The sequence below is a fragment of the Lontra canadensis genome, unplaced genomic scaffold, assembly GCF_010015895.1.
Source record: "Lontra canadensis isolate GAN:19392208 unplaced genomic scaffold, GSC_riverotter_1.0 scaffold1, whole genome shotgun sequence".
Taxonomy (NCBI): domain Eukaryota; kingdom Metazoa; phylum Chordata; class Mammalia; order Carnivora; family Mustelidae; genus Lontra; species Lontra canadensis.
In genome coordinates, this window is record NW_022630995.1 from 24,232,840 (window position 1) to 24,248,029 (window position 15,190).

Genomic DNA, 15,190 nt, shown 5'->3' on the forward strand with positions numbered 1-15,190 from the left:
TTTGTTTGCTTATTTATTTTCTGTCTTCCTTCAGCAGGATGTAATTTCCATGACAGCAGAGACTTTATCTGCTTGCTCAACACTCTAACCATAGCACTTAGAGCAATGTTTGGGCATGGTAAACACTTAACATATATTGCTTAACAAAGAGATGGATGGATAGGTGGATGCGTGGATGGATGGATTGATGTATGGATGGATGGGTGAGTGGATGGATGGATGGATGGATGAGTTCTTCTAGATCTGGTTGAAGCATCACCTCCTCCAGAAAGCTGTTGCTAACACCTCCAGGCCCATAACGCTCCCTCTTCATGTGCCAGTCACAAAGCTGACCATCTCACAAAAAAATTCTGTTTATCCATCTGCCTCTTTACCAGCCTCTGAGTCCCTCAAGGGCAGGGAACTTGTCTCATTTAAGTTGGTATCTTCAGTGTCTTGAAAATTGCTTGGCTGTAATCATTCAACTAAACAATAGCCTCGAGCAACCCATATTTTCTTCTTGATATGCAGTGAAGGGGTGGAAGGGATGATCCATTCACCTCATAGTGAGCAAACTTCATAACCCCAAGAGTCTTTGGCAGGAAGTAGCAAATGGCCAGGTAAATCCAAGTTGTTTCAGTGGCAACTACCTGAAAGTTGATAATAGAATTTTAGATGTTGTTGGTATCTGTTATTGACTTTCAGGATTTCCCTTTATTTTGATAAATAGTTATATTCCCAGAGAAAGGCATATAAGTCAAGATTTTGCCCTCTTAGATAGAAAATTATTTAAAATTCAAATTCAGAATTAACTCTGCAAGATCAAATCTTTCAGATTAAAAGATTGAAAAATATTTCTTATATTTAGTTCATGCTAGACACTATACTAGGCATTTTGAAATTTGTTACTTCACAACAGTCTAAAGCATTAAGTATTAAGTATGCCCAGAGGACAAGCCTGAGGTTCAGGGTGGTCTAGTAGCTTGTCCAAGGTCTCACAGCTGATTTGTAGCAGGAACTGGATTAGAATCCTTAACTCCTCTGTGTAAAGTCCGTGTATCTTGCACAACACCACTAGAACACAGCAGGAAATCCCTTCAACTTTACCTGATTTGTTGGTTAGAATTCTTGGGTGTTGGGCTGTCTTAAAGAGAGGCTCCCCCCAATTCCTTGTGCGGCTCTCCATCTCCACAGCTCCTCTCCTTTACCTGCCGGCAGGGGCTTAGTGCCAGAACTGTACCGACTAGGTCTGACATGGGTATTCCTATTTGAATGACAGATCGTTTGTGTAGCAAGTCCCTTTATAATAAAAATGAAGTCCTTGGGAAGATTGAAAGCAATTTGGGTTTAAATCATTGTTGGCTTTGTAGTCCAGGGCATATCAGCAAATAGATGAACAGCTGCCTTCCTTAAAAATCGTACAAAAAATGTCATCAATGGGCAAAAAGCAAGCCTCCACAAACTGAAGTATTTTGGCTACAAATCCTTATAATAATGATCACACTGTCTGTGAGTTCTGGCCGTATATTATCAGTATATTTCTGAGCAAGGGTTTTAGTAAATGCAGGTTATATGGGTCTCACTCCAAGCACAAATGCTTTAGAAATCTTTCAGGTAGAGTTTCTTCATTGGATTTTTTTTTTTTTTTTTTTTTTTTTTTTTTTTTTGGCAAGTGGGAGGTGAAGTGGGAGCTGGAACTTGAGATTTGCTGTCGTTTATTTTGTCGTTTATTTTGGCCAGTTTTTTTTTTTTTTTTAGAATGCTTGTGTTAATATAATCTAATATAAATGTCATGTAATCTCTAAGCCAATTCTAGACTTTTCCAGTTATTTCTCCTTCACCCCCTTGTTTAGAAGTCTTACAGCATCATCATGGTAAGGCAGCATGGCGAGAGCTGGGGTCACCTAGTCTATGACCTGGGCACACCTCTTTGTATGGAAAGGGTGTGTGCAAATCATGGCTCCACCCCTTATTGGCTGGGTGACCCAGGGCAAGTTGCTTAAGCCCTCCAAGTCTCAGTTTTCTTAACTGTAAAGTGGGGTAATAGTGCCTACTCCAGAACATTTATTTCTAAGAATAAATGAAATAATACATGTGAAGGAGCCTAAGGCCCTAGGGGTACCTCTTGCTTTGCCAGTTACAGGATAGAAAGTAATGGCAAATGGACAACTTGACCTTGTATTTGTCAAAATTTTTGACAAATTAGGTGCAGATTACTTTTGGACTCATCCAAGCCCAGTCTTTGGGTTGTATGTATCTGTATGTGTGTCTGCATTTGCATGCTCTCTGGGAAGAAAGAGATTAAATTGTGATGTGTGGAGACCACCTATGAGTTGGTTAAGAACATGAGTTCTGTAGAAAAACTGCGTTGGTTTAACTCCTTGCTCTCTCATATTGGCTGTGTGGCCTTGGGCAAGTTCCTTAACCTCTCTGGGCCACAGTCTCTTTATCTATATAGAAGGCAGGGGTGCCTGGGTGGCTCGTGGGTTAAAGCCTCTGCCCTCGCCTCAGGTCATGATCCCAGGGTCCTGGGATCCAGCCCTGCATCAGGCTCTCTGCTCAGCAGGGAGTCTGCTTCTTCCTCCTCTCTCTCTGCCTGCCTCTCTGCCCACTTGTGATCTCTGTCTGTCAAATAAAAAATAAATAAATAAAATCTTATCTATAGAAGGCAGGGGTAGGGGCAATAGCTTAGGGTTGATGTGTGAATGAATTGACTATATCTATATATAAAGTACTTAGTATCAGTTATTTTCATTTAAGCCTGTTTCATGATTGAGCTGGAAACAGAGCTCTCTCTGGCTTTTGAGCCCCCAAGTCAGTAGCTATGTTCTCCATTTCTAGGAGCAGCAGGACATGACAGAGGAGAAAACTGTGACAATGAAGCTGACAGAGATTCTAGGGAGGCTGGTATTCAAGAAGGTGCCAGGTCCATGATCCGTGATGGGATGGAAGATAAGAGCCTAGAGGGGTCCAGCAAGATGAGTGGAAGGAAGTCATGGTATCGGGCAGAACCCAGGGCCCAGTGGGCCAGGGACATAGGGACACTCTGCTTCCTGTTAATGACTTGTGTGGAAAGTAGGATTTGTGACTTGGGGTTTGGGAATATCGCAGTCTTTCCGGGTCACCGCATGTAGGGATGCAGTTTCAGCAGCGTGGAAGAAGGCTGCAGCTCCCGTTTGGCAGCTGTTGAAGTGGTCAGGCCTCGTCCCCATAGCACCACGTTGAGGTGCTGGCTGGTAAAGAGAGCAGAGGGTTCGAGTGGGCACGTTTTCCCAGGAGCCGGAGGAACAACACAACCAGGGCCCTTTGTGGGGACATGGGGCAAGGGCCTCCTGTTCACTTAGCAGGTCATGACTATGGTTAAGACAAAAGAGAAGGGTAATTACATAATCTGTGCTTATAGATTTAGTGCAGCTCAAGCCACAAAATATGCTGAGTTCTGGGAGCTGGGACCTTATTGTCAAGATAAATATATTATAGATGATAACGTGGAATGGAGAGCAGCCCACTTCCATGTCTCTGCATGAACCAGACTTCCTGGGTATGAAACCCACCCCAACCACCCTAACAGTATGGTTTAGGGAAAGTCACTTAACTTCTCTTTGACTCAACTTCCTCGTTGTTATGGGCTGAATTCTGTTCCCCCTAAACTCTTCTCTTGAAGCTCTAACCCCTGGTACATCAAAATATGACTGTAACTGGAGATAGAGTCTGTGAAGAGACGATTCAGTTAAAATGAGGTCATTAGAGGGGCACCTGAGTGGTTCAGTTGTTTAAGTGTCTGCCTTCTGCTCAGGTCATGAACCCAGGGTCCTGGGATCAAGCCTCACATTGGGCTCCCTGCTCAGTGGGCAGTCTGCCTTTCCATGTGCCCCTTCCCCCACTCACTCTCTCTCTCACACACACACATAAATAAATAAAATCTTTAAAAAAAAATGAGGTCACTAGAATAAACCCTAATCCAATCTGACTGATGACCTTATAAGAACAGGAAACTGTGACACAGAAAGAGACACCAGGGATGTGCCAGCATAGAGGACAGGACGTGTCAAGGTCGGCCATCTGCAAGCAAGGAGAGAGGCCTCACAAGAAACCAACCCTGACACCTCGATCTTGGACTTCCAGCCTTCACAACTGTAAAAAAATTAATTTCTGTTGTTTAGGCCACCCAGTCTGTGATATTTTGTTATGGCAGTCCTGGCAAATTAATACGCCTGTCTAAAACACGAAGATTAAAAACTGTATGTGCCTCACAGTGTTGCTAAGAAGGTTAAATGAGATATTTCTCATAAGGCCCTTGTTGTCTTCCCTGAGTCATAGTTAACACTCAATAAATGTTAGAATTATAGAAAGTGCACCTGGGTAATTGTGTGTGGATTTCATTCCCTGAGTCTCCTTATTGTCCAAGATGGCTGCAGGAACTCCCACCATTGTACCCCAATTCTATCTGGAGTGAAGGACAAAAAGATAAAGAAGTGCAAACCTTCTTTTTAAAGACACATCCAGGAAATTACACACACCTCTTCCACTGGCATTTCTTTGACAAGAACTTAGACCTATCACCACATTTAGCTGTCAGGGAGTGTGGGAAATACAATCTTTATTCCAGACAGTCAAGAACACAGCTAAAATTCCAAGATTTTTATTATTGAAGCTAAAAGGGAGAAGAGATAATTGGTAACAATAATTCATCTGTCACAATGTACAATGTGTGTCCCTGTGAAACAGGCACCATTGTTATGTTATTTTTTTCAGATAGGGAAACTGAGCCTTGGTTTCTTCTTCAAGGATCATACAGCTAGAAAGTGGCCAGGGTGTGATCTGACCCAGTCTCTCTCTGGTGCTACAATCTGCCTCTTTACAAGTAAGATTGACTGCCCATAATCAAGGATCTTTGAGGTGATGGGGACAAGCTCCCCAAATCCCTACCAGATGGAAAACCATAAGTTGGACTGCAGTTACTTGAGACATGAAGAAGAATGTCTTATGTCTTATCACAACGATGCATGGCAATGGGTCTTGAAGAAAAGTATGACGTCATCTTGCCATGGCTGGCAGGTGTTTCAGGGCAGGCAAGAGAGCACTGCCTGGGACACTTTGGTGGCTCCTCTCCCTGGAAGTTGACCAGTGGTGAGTCTGTGATTAGAAAGAAAGGGGCTTATATACATGAAGAAAAAAATTATGATAGCTGTATCCAGTTAGGTTAAAGATTTCCAGAGAAGAAAGAAATCTGACATAGAAGTTGAAGGAGAGAATGTTAGACTGGAATAGGGGGGGAAAAAAAAAAGCTTTCACCAAAATGTCAGGGGAAAAAGGAGTGCCGGGAAGTGAGACCATTAATCAGTGAGCACTGGATACAGCTGATGGCAGTTCTAGAAAGGGGGGTAGCTACTGGGAGATTTTTTGAAAAAATGTTCATTTTTTTTCTCTTTTTATTCAGCTCATTTATAGGTGTCCATTACATAACATCTAATCTCTTACAGGCAAATAAACTAAATAGAACATTAAAGATGGTTCACTCCGATGAATTAGGCCGAGTCTGCAGCTCAAGGAAGCCCAGGAGACTGCATGGGGTGTTGGGAGTAAGAGGCTCAGAAAAAGAAATTCTTCCCAGCTGCTTAGTCCAAGCACTGTGTTAGACTGAAGGAGGAAGCATGGTGGGGTGACTGAATTCAGATACTATCAAGGTATCTGGATAAGAAAGAACGACCTAAATCTTACCTGAAAGCTGGGCCCTTTGCCAGATTTTTGTCTTAAGGGTTCTTTTAACATGACCCTGAGCAGCGTTTTCTCTTATTGGCCCAGAGGAGAGAAAACAATGCTAGGACCCATCCAATGGTATCCCTGGAGTGCCATGGATCCTCCAAGTGGCCGCGTGAGTGATGTGTCCTAGGGAGCCCCAATGTGGTCTGAGGGACATAGAGCAGTTGGTACCCCACCACAGATCTGGCCCTGCCCCTCTCCTAATTTTTGAGCATTTGAATACCCACTTGTGTTAGCCTTCCATTGGGCTAAGGGGTAGTTCATCCAAAGTAGAGGTTGAAAGGCAAAGATACCTGCTTGGGTAACAAACTCCCCCTGCGGGACCTCACACATGTGTTTCTTAGAGTTGGAGGCCAGAGATGCCCAAGGTTGGGTGAAATGGCCTCACTGGAACATTAGAGAAAAGTGGGGAAAGAGGAGGGGGAGGGGAGAGAATGGTAGAAGGGAGAAGCACTGGGTACTCGCTTTGTGGGGACTGGGTGAAGATGGGACCAGAGTGACAAATGGGAAACTGTGGGGACTCCTTGTGGTTTACTCTTTCTCCTGACAAGTTCCACCTGGGTCAGACCTGTTCTCACCTAAAGGCTCTTAGTCTTCCTCAAGCCCCCTGAGAAATTCACCCTGGAGTAAGCATCTGGAAGGAGATACCTACTTCCTTTTAATTATTAAAACAATAAAATAATCATTAAGCATTGGTTCTTAACTTGGGAGAGAGGTGATAATCAAAATCCTCTGAAAATCTGATAAAAACTCTGCTTCCTCTTCTCAAAAAAAAAATGCATTTTATGCACAGCCACACAAAATATATTTTCATTTGATTTATGGACACTGTGGGAGCCCATCTTCAGATCCCATAAGAAGCATGGCCTCCTGGTGTAAATGCTCTGATTTATTTTTTAATAACCTAACACAGATTTTGTTTTTGTGCATTCTTTCTACGTCTTCCATATGTATGTAAAATTGTTATCGCGCAATCATAATCTACATACAATTTATGTGTTCTACTTTATAAAACCTGACATTATCTTGTAAACATTTTCCCATGTTGCTATATAGTCCTCATAATTATAAATTTGAATGAATGCATAATATGATATTGAATTGTTGCAGTGTAATTTTCCTAACTGTTCCTCAATGATTAGTGCTTAAATGGCATCTAATTTTGTAGTATGGATAATGTTGCTTTGAATATCTTTATACATTTTTCTTGCTTCTGTTTCATATTTCTTTCAGACAAATTCCCAGGAGCAGTTTTACTGAATCAAAGAGTAGGAACATTTTTAATGGATCTTGTGACATGATGTCATATCGGTTTCCAAAGGGGTTATAGTTTTTGTTCTTGCCAACAATATGGAGGTATCCTGAGTTCACTATACCTATCTCTGCAGTGGGATATAATCACTGAATTTTTTCCCCTAATTTAATAGTTGTCATTAGCATCAAGGGGACAGCCTGATGTTGGGTTACCAAGGGGTGAAGTGGAAAATGAGAGGTGTGTTGGGAGAGTGGGAGAGTCTGAGTCTATAATAGGAATGGGTCATGCTGCTCTACTTTTAAATAGGACCAAGGAGGAGATGTGCATTAAGGAGAGTACCATTTTATTTAAGAAATAATGCCTCTTTAGCATTTGTTCAATCTCTTCTCAAACCTTCACTGATAAATCCCACCAGTCAAAAAATGGAAACCGGGGGCGCCTGGGTGGCTCAGTGGTTTAAGCCTCTGCCTTCAGCTCAGGTCATGGTCTCAGGGTCCTGGGATCAAGCCCCACATCGGGCTCTCTGCTCGGCGGGGAGCCTGCTTTCCCCTCTCTCTCTGCCTGCCTCTCTGCCTACTTGTGATCTCTGTCTGTCAAATAAATAAATAAAATCTTTAAAAAAAAAAAAAAGGAAACTGGAAGCTGGGGTTCAGTCAGGACCAGTAGGGTTACCCTCAGTCACTTTATAAGGTTACTATTTTTTATTTCATGTTGTTGGGCTATCCCACTGGGCATAATGATTTCTCTAGCAACTGTCCTGTGCCAAATAGCAACGTCATTCATAGAAACACAATTGAAGCCATACATGTAATTTTTAATTTTCTAAGTAGCCACATTAAGAACAAAAGAAAAAAGAAACGGTGAAATTAATTTCAATATATTTTCTTTAACCCATCATACCCCAAATCTATCATTTCAACATGTAATAATGCAAAAATTACTAATTAGATATTTTACACTCTTTTTTAATACTAAATCCTTGAAATCTCATGCATATCTTACAGCAAATCACAATTCCAACTAGCCACGTTTTTTTAAAGGCTTTATTTAGGGTGCCCAGGTGGCTCAGTGGGCTCTCTGCCTTCGGCTCAGGTCATGATCCCAGGGTCCTGGGATCGAGCCCCGCATCGGGCTCTCTGCTCAGCGGAGAACCTGCTTCCTCCTCTCTCTCTGCCTGCCTCTCTGCCTACTTGTGATCTCTGTCTATCAAATAAATAAATAAAGTCTTTAAAAAAATAAATAAAGGCTCTATTTATTTGTCAGAGATTGAGAGAGAGAGAGAGAGAGCACGTGTGCACAAGCAGGGCGAGGGGCAGAAGCCCAGGGAGAAGGAGGCTCCCCACTGAGCAAGGAGCCCCATGTGATAAGGGGCTCTGCAGGGCTTGATCCCAGGACCCTAGGGGCCCTGGAACTATGACCTGAGCTGAAGGCAGATGCTTAACCGACTAAGCCACCCAGGCATCCCCCAACTGGCTGCATTTTAAGCACTCACTTAGCCACATGGGTCCTGGCCACCGTACTGGATAGTGTAGCTCTGTGGTCTCAGCCCATCAAAGGTGGATGGGATCTACCTTTTTAATGCTTTGAGCTACTGGGAAATCTTTTCATGCTTTGAGATACTGGGAAATCAAAACCATGTTCTTTATCAGAAAAGAACATTTTATTCAAAGTATAAAATATCCTGGCTTGTATGGCTCCCTGTGGGTATAGGGGAGACCCCGGGAAATCCTGGCCATGTGCTGTCGTCCATCAAAACATATAGATTCTCAGGCCCCAGTTAGATACATTGAAATAGGATCTTGGGGATAGGGAGGGGCGTAGTCCAGAAATCTGTACTTCTAAAACAGATTTTTCATTACAGGTTTTAGTGCAATAATAAATGGGGCCTGTTATTCACAGGAGGAAACAGAGTCCCATAGAGGGAAAGTGACTTACTCGTGTTCTCATAGTCAGTGGTCAGCCAGCAAGAACTCTGGTTTGACCTGGAAGCCCATTTCCACACCACGGCACTCACTGCGAACAGCTCTTCCAACACAGATCCCGACAGTCAAACACCAGTTGGTGAGGGACGGTTTAGGAACAATCCAAATAACGTTCTGTGAGGGTAACGAATATTTAAACATGAACACAAATAAGAGAAGGAAGAATGAATTCCTGTCTCTCATCTGCCTTTGTTGAAATTGTTCTCTTGTCCTTTTAGAAACTAAGCATGGGACAAGATTCATCGGTCAAAAATGCCCCTTGGGGCCTGTCTTTAACAAAATAGACAGCTCTAGTCCCTCCGCCTGTTATCACCAGAGAAACATGCAGGTGAATACTTAGAAAGGACAATTCGAAACCAACGCCTCCGACAAGTTTTGGACGCAGAGAAAAGGCAGCCAAATCGCCTGTTCCAGCCAGGCCCCTGGGGCCCAACACCCTTCAGACCCGAGCGTGATAACGAAACATGAACGGCAAGAACAGCAGGTCTGTAAACATCCTGATGACAATGGGGAGCAAACAGCTGGGCTGAGACCAAGGCAGTTCAGGCCAACGTGCTCCTGCTTTTGATCCAAGATCAAGATGAACGGATGCTGGGGAGGCGGCAGCTGCAGCACAGCTGGACTCGGGAGGCATGTGATAGCGTGACTTGCAAATCACGCTTGAAAAATTCATTCTACTGAGCTTGGACGTGAACACGGTCACGTGGGCCCCCAAGCCGCTCGCACACGGCAGCCAAGAGGGAGACAGATATGCAACTGGGCTAATAAGAAGCATTAGCCCCTCTTCTGGCTGGACATGGCTGCCTTTCAGGGAAGGAACCGCACAGGATATGCACTATATTTGGAAATGACCCTAAATTTAGAGCTATTTGAAGGATGGACTGGCTTGAGCAGAGAGAGAGAGAGAGGGAGACTGAGAATGCTTGGCTGAGAGTGGCTTCAATGTAGTCTGTAAGCGCAGAAGGCATTTGCTGGGTTCTCTATCATAGTGTCTTAAAGGAAAGATTATTCTGACCTCTTTTAGTGGTCTAACACTTCAGGTGTGCAAAGAGCCTTATATTAACTTTCACTTGACAGATGAGTAGACGAGCCTCCGAGAAATTAGGTAAACATTGCTTGTGTGTGTGTGTCCCACTATTTATGTACACACTCTATAAATAGTCATGATGTTACATACTTTATATATCCTATATTTTAAGATCATATATACAAATGGATGTATATATCTCTCTCCGTATATATGGTAGCATAAATCAATCATCCCACCAATATTTACGAAGCAATTACTAGGTACTAGACAATGTATGCATATGGGCTGTAGCAATAAGGGGCGAGGATACAGATACAGCCCCAGCTCTCATCAAACTTACGGTCTAGGTAGGAAGAAAACATTAAATAAATAATCACACATAAATGTATAATTAGTCTGGAGAATGTGTTACCAAGGAAAAGTATGAGAGGTCACGAGACTGTATAGGAAGGGTCCGGCCAGGCTGGAGGAAGGGCCTTGGAGCTGAGGTATGGAGATGAGCGGGTGTAGACTACAGTCTGTGTGTACTGTCTGCTGAGAATCCGGAAATGAAACCCCCGATTTGGGGTTGGTGGGGGGGACAGTTCCTCATGCTGTGGAGGAGGCAGGAGGTTCCTGAAAAGAAACCAATTTCACAAAGCTAAATCATAATTCTCAGCCCAAATCAAAAGGTAGGATAGGACTTCACGGTGGCTGAGGTTCAAGTCCAATCAATTAGAAACCACTAAGAACAAGGCATGCTATAGAAATGGAAATCTGAGCCCTGATGAGCTCTCCAACTGGTTATTCTGCCCTTGAAGCTTGCAAAAAAAATTAGCAAAAAAGCCCGAGACTGAGTTCTGGTTCTCAGAGCTTCCTGGTTTTGATGTTCCTTTTCTCTCTTCTCTCCTTCCCTCCGTTTCTTTCTTCTCTGTCTCTACTTCTCTCCTCTTTCCCCTACTTACAGATTAGTCTCAGCTACTCTATTAATCTTGATTCTTCTAATACCCATTTTCTTCACGTTAAACACTGGTCAGTCGTCTTCTAGGGTCCAAAACCGAAAACTATATAGGACACAACAAAACTTTTACCATATCACAAAACTAAGCTTTTATTGTATTTATACACACACGATCAATACCCAGGGTTGTTGGTGTAGGCTGGCATCAGATCATTTGCTGGTGTTCAACACTTGAGGTCATATACATTCGTGAAAGCTCAGCCTGCTTCTTTACAGTTGATTTAGCTTGGGGGGTCTTGGCAAGCGAGAAGTAAAACCAACACAGCATTATAGCAATGTTCTCAAAAACAAAGAATTGGAATTCTTGCTATAGTCTTTCCTAAGTAAAGGGGAGACTTCCTGCCTTTGGTTGCTCAAATTCATCAGTTTCCAGGAGGCAAGGACATCAACAATTTGGCAGAAGCAGGAAAAAAAAAAAAAGAAAAGAAAAGAAAAAGAAAATACTAGCCAGTGGACCCAAGTGAAATTTCAACACAGCGGGTGCCTTGGAGGTTAACTCGATCTGTTTCTCCAGAATTTCCTTGCTTAAGGAGATTTGTTCTCCAATTCCTGCCTCCCTCCAGCTCCAATAAAAGAGCGATAAGATGCCCCTGAGGGTTGAAGGCAAGCCTGCGGGGGCAAGCGGGGTCAAATCACATCATGGGAACAAGATGGGATTTTACGTAGTTTGAGTGTTGACTGTTTTCCACTTGCCAACAGTAGGACGTTTGTTCTTGTTGTTAAATAATTAAATAGGCAGTTTGTATTTATTTAACATACAGACTCCAGCCAATTCCTGCTGACAGCTACCAAAATAACCCCGCATTTCCTAGCTCCCAATGGCTCGGAAGCCTGTTCGCTGACTGCAGGGGCACCGTGGCAGAGTGTAACTCCCTTCCAAGTCTCTGCACACCTTTTTTCATCACTTCAAACAATAAATCAATTCACAGCGTGTGATCCAAAAACAACAGCCCAGTTTTATTGGATGAGGTCGCCATTCTCCAAGGCGCTTTCCACCACCAGCGCTGAGCTGTCTTGCAACTATGCTTCTCTGTGAGTAGGAACAAAAAAAAGTATAACTTTTCCCCATGCAAGCTTGCCCGGTGAAGAAAGCGATTTTTAAATCTTATGACTTAAAAATAGGGGGAGAAATGGGTGAGAAAGTCGGGCGTTGGGGAGAAGCAGGCCATCAAGGGAGTGGAGGAAGGACATCTTTAAACGTCACGTTGGGTCATCTGTGGACCTTTGAGACAGTCTCGGGTACAACGAAAGCCTGAGCTGGTCCCCTGAGATGGGCAGAGTAGCCAGAGGGGGAAGGCGCTGAGCCGCCAAGGACAGCATCCTCTGGGTCAGGGGAGGGCGCCGCTAAGGGAGAAACGAGGAATATGTATGTATTAGTGAGGCTTTTATGCTATCACATGCGCAGAAACTGTTATCAGCGGAGATAGAAACCAGACGCCTCCAGAGGTTTCCTGGATGGGATAGCGTTGGGGTATTGAGGCAGTAGGTGCTGAAGAGGGTTCTTGAGGGGAAGCTGATGTGGGAGGAGGAAGCTCTTTGCCCCACCCTGTTTGGCTGCCCCTCCGCCAGCAGCGTGACCGTGTGTGGGTACCACAGTACCCCCACCAGCTTCCTCCTGATGCTGGCACTGAAAGACTGCCCTGGGGGAGAAGCCAGCAAAGTGAGAGGCAGTGGGGAAACCTAGGGGGAAGGAAAGGCTCTTTTTCTACTTGCCATTATTTTCTACACCTCCTCTCTGACCCTTGAATGGTCCCTCTACCCTCTAATATGCAATTTGCCTTTTAGAGTGATTCTGTTGCTGGTGGGTACCATGAAGGCCTCTTTGCTGTCAATATTAAAATAAAGCTTGGGGCGCCGGGGTGGCTCTGTTGTTGAGCATCTGCCTTTGGCTCAGGTCATGATCGCAGAGCTCCAGGATTGAGTCCCATGTTGGGCTCCCTGCTCAGTGGGGAGTCTGTTCTCCCTCTCCCTCTGGCCCCCCACCCCCGGCTTGCTCTTTCCCTCTCTATCTCTCAAATAAAGTAAAAAATATAAATAAATGAAACTAAACATCAGTGAGTCAAAGTGGCTCCACTTTGAATGCATTTCATCTGGAATACAGGGTCTGCAGCAGGAAGTCTTTCTCCTTACTACTTTTGCATTTTAAATGGTCTGGCCTCAGCTTCCTCATCTGTGAAATGGACCCGCCCACTGGTCGCTGTATTGTTCTGAAGACTGAAAAGCATCATGAAAATGGAAGTGCTCTGCGCTCTGTCATTCACCATTAGTGCTGCTCTGTTAACCAGCCTTGAGGCACCAGAGTTTGTTTCTACCTCTTCCAAGATAGGAAATTATCAATCAAACCTCAGAAGTCGATTTTTATTTTTTAAGTGGTTACTCTCCCCCTTTGGATTTCTCATTTGTAAAGGGAGGAAGTTTTCCTATAAAATCTCCAAGGTTTCTTCCAACCCTTAAAAAAAATAAGAAAGGCAGGCAGTCTCTTCCAGAATGTCAGTCTTGGAGTCTTGACCTACTTTGGAATGAGAAGCAACTTCTCAGGAAACCTCAGCTTCATCTCTATTAGCTCAGCCACAGAAGCAGATGTTCTGGGCTTGAGCTGAGGCAGAGACCTTGGCATGTGTGTAAAGCATATTAAAGTGGGCGTGGATACCAGAGAAGTGTGTCATACCTGCTCATTATCTGGGACCACACTTCCAGGAGACTCATTCAGCAATTCACAGCCAAGAAGCATTCTTGGTCCCGGTCCCAAGTCTCCCATCGGAAACCTGCTTCTGGCACATCACCTATCCCGTGGTAATCTTTTCCATTCTCCAGACCAAGACTCAAGAAACCACTGCCAGAAGAAGTCAAGTTGCTGACTGGATTTTCTAGAAGGGTTTTCCTCTCCAATCTCTGCACGTTATTTCTTCTCTCCTTCTTGCCCCATCCACTGGTGGGGGCACCCCTGGATCTTTCTACCTTCTTGTCTACCATCCCTTTTCTCTTCTCATCCTTTCTCTCTCCTCCGTTTTTTTTCCTTCCTTAGCATCTCAGCTGATAGCAGATACTGTCTTCCATAATTCGAAGTTTCTATCAGAATCCACACAGCCTGCTTCACTTACATTTCCCTTCCACTCTTCCTCGCCTAGCCCATCACGATTCCTCCCCGCCAAGGACAAGGGGACTGTGTGCAAACTGAGACTGAATACAATCAACAAGGAACTTAATGAGGCCCCACGCCCACAATACAGCAAACCCCAGCATGACAGTCAGCAGATCAGAGGACCGAACATCAAGCGCTTATTAGGATGGCACATTTTTGCTCCCTCTGGAGACTTAGCCTCTGTCAATTGAATCCCTTGACATCCATAATACAGAACTGGATAATGGGCAAAGAAAGGGGGAGGAAAAAAAAAAAAGGATCACAGCTTGGAGGTTTGGGAAAAAAAGACAGAGGGACAAATCAGATTAATGCGATAAATACCGAGCAAGAGATGAAAACCTGAATGAGATGGAAAAGCATTTTGTGGGGAGGGAGCCAGGGTTCATGAACGGGAACTGTAGAGTAACATGGCGTGCAAGAGAGTTGGGGAGACAGACAGGAGGCAGGAAAAGGGTCTCTGAGTCTTAAGTTGGATCCCCATAGCCCTTTTTTAAAAAGAGGTACAACTTAGAGGTTGGATGCCTTCTTGATTACTTTTGGCTCTTTGATCTATCAATCTTTGAATGTATGTGTCTCGAAAAACTGAGCCCTGTGGCTCAAGGAGGCTAACAGATACTGGAGGTTTAGGTAAATACAGGAACTTCTAGGCTGTCTTCAGATTAAACTCTGACCACTGAGGTTTAGAAAGGGTGACAATCACTGGAATTTCCCCTACGGTACTCTGTCATCAGACAGAGTTTTTTCAAAGGGCGGTCATTTTAGCAGAATTGGAAGGCGATCAATGGCACCCCTGCGCATTTGGTGTTTGATAATGCCTTGCAACCCTGAGAAGCGAATGCTTTCGTTCCAGGCTTACCTGAAGCCGTTAGGAGACTCCCAAAGTCTCCCAAAAACTCCTGTGCTAGGCTGAACATAAACAGATTTTAAAACTAGAAGAATCCTCTCTCTCTCCGTGGTTCAAATAACATTTGGAAATCCAATTAATGTTTGGTTTTTAAAGCAGCATGTGTCATTATGTCCAATACTGTCAACTGTTCAG